Source organism: Scylla paramamosain, chromosome 18, assembly GCF_035594125.1.
Source record: "Scylla paramamosain isolate STU-SP2022 chromosome 18, ASM3559412v1, whole genome shotgun sequence".
NCBI lineage: Eukaryota > Metazoa > Arthropoda > Malacostraca > Decapoda > Portunidae > Scylla > Scylla paramamosain.
The window spans coordinates 11906822-11909405 of record NC_087168.1 but is presented as its reverse complement, the minus strand read 5'-3'; positions in this window follow the sequence as shown (position 1 = coordinate 11909405).

Here is a 2584-nt window from a genome sequence, read left to right as displayed (position 1 = left end):
CTGAGAGAGAGAGAGAGAGAGAGAGAGAGAGAGAGAGAGAGAGAATTTAATTCACAATAAACACAATATAAAATCGTTAGAAATTTGGGACCTAATGTACGAAACGCTCCATTTCCTGCAAGCCGATACATTAATATTTATTTATTTTTATGGCCATGCTACTGTACCATAGGCACCAATAGCTTGTTCTGATAAGCTCAGGTCTATCCATTATACACAAGCTTCCTAACAGCCATGTCACCTAAGAACACAGTGCTTCATATCACGGTATGTTGTATGTCAAAACACTATAGCCTCCTTGCTTCACATGACTGCTGTGATACCCTCTCAACTTGAGTTACAAGATACACTCTGCCGTCACTTGTGCTGTGGTCTGTAGGCATTTACCTTTTGATGTCTTATGTACACCAATAAGTTTTCATGTCTTTCATATGTGATTGGTGGTAAGTACTTAATAATAATAATAATAATAATAATAATAATAATAATAATAATAATGATAATAATAATAATAATAATAATAATAATAATAATAATAATAATAATAATAATAATAATAATAATAATAATAATATTATTATTATTATTATTATTATTATTATTATTGTTATTATTATTATTATTATTATTATTATTATTATTATTATTATTATTATTATTATTATCATTATTATTATTATCATTATTATTATTATTGTTATTATTATGGGCCACAGTGGGGATTCCGGCCTGTATATACCTAGATGAATTATTGTTGCTAGTATTATTATTGTTGTTGTTCTTGTTACTATTTTTGTGTTATTATTATCTCTATGCACTAAGGGCTATTTTCTTCAGCTATTATTTGCTTCTGCAAGATTTCTCCTTATTTTTATTTATTTATTTACTTATTTATTTATTTATTTATTTATTTAGTGTGTGTGTGTGTGTGTGTGTGTATGTGTTATCATACAGTTTGTATGTATACTGTACATATTGTTACGAATGCGTATATGTAGCAGCCTTACAGGTGACCAAATAAGCATGGTGTGTGTATGAGGTAGCCTTATATGAGTACACATCTGAGAAGATATGAGTGCATGTGAGTGATCTTACTAGCGGCGTTGTGTTGCTCGTTTAGAGGCTGGCGTCATTATCTGTAGGGCTAATTGAAGGAGGGCTGACATAAGCCTATCGGTTGACCTCCAAAGCCCTGCGGTCATGAGTCTCCGTGTGTGTATGTGTGTGTATGAGGGTTAGATAACACAATGTGTGTGTGTGTGTGTGTGTGTGTGTGTATGAGGGTTAGATAACACAATGTGTGTGTGTGTGTGTGTGTGTGTGTGCGTGTGTGTGTGTGAGGGCAAGATAATGGAATAATTGTTATACGGTAAACTTGGACTCAGTGGCGGCTCGTCAATAGGGACTGCAAGACTGCAGCCCCCCCCCAGTGGATTTCTAGGATTCACGAAAATAATGTTAATTTATTTATATTTGACTATCATTCATATGAAAACACCAATTATCATATGTTTATATGAAAAAAAAAATACTGCAAAACAATGAAGAAGTACGGAAATTATTTACTATTTAATGATACGAAAGCGGGGAGAAATGGGAGGAGGCTTCCCTGGCAGAATGGCGAGTGTGGACTGCATCCATCGCAGTCTTGTCTCGGCCGTTGTTATGGTTAGGTGAGTGTTCTTGCGTCGGTCTTATTTTCGATCGTGTTTTTCAATTTGTCAGGGATGATTTTAAAACATTATTGATCAATGATGGCTTGTGCTCAATCTTGATTATCATAGATGGTGTAAAATTACAGAAACATCGTATAAAATAGTATTTTTTTTTCTTTTCCCAGGTAGACCTAGCAGTATTTTGCAAAATGGCACAAGAAGCAAAGACGGTTTCTGCATTGAAAGAACTCAATTTTTCAATTTTCAATTTATTGATCTGTTTGCACAAAACAGGAACAGGAGAATGGACTGCCTTTTCAAATAGCCTAAGCCAGCACTAAGGAAGTCAAGCATTTACTGTTAGGATAAGACCTAAAGAATTAAATAATTATCTATCTATCTTTATAATCTATCAATCAATGGTATGTTAAACAATAACAATAAAAGCATTTAAGATTTTATTTGTCAATGTGAGACAGCCCCCCCATCAGTAAGTCACGAGCCGCCACTGCAGTTGGACTACTAGGTCATAAAACCAGTCCGTGCTTTTTTTCCACTCAGCCATTCACTTCTGGGCTCGTATACATAAAAAAGTTCTAAAACACTTTTAAATTTACTCCCAGCTGAAAGTAAATTCTAATAATCTATACAAGAAACTATAAAAGTTTTCTTAAGTCACTTTTAGCCAGGAGTACAAGTAAAATCTAAACTCGCTATACGTAGGTGTTATGTTTAGCTCTCAAGAAAGACCCTAACCATTATGCTTTTGCACTTGAATGTCAAAATCATACATACAATAATTTAAAGTTAATTTATACTTCACTTTTCCATAAAAAAAATAAAATAAATAAATAACCAGAGTATTGATATGTCTTATGAATTTAGTAAGGCGAGTTCAGACTCTGGGAACCTGCCCCTGGGATGTCAAC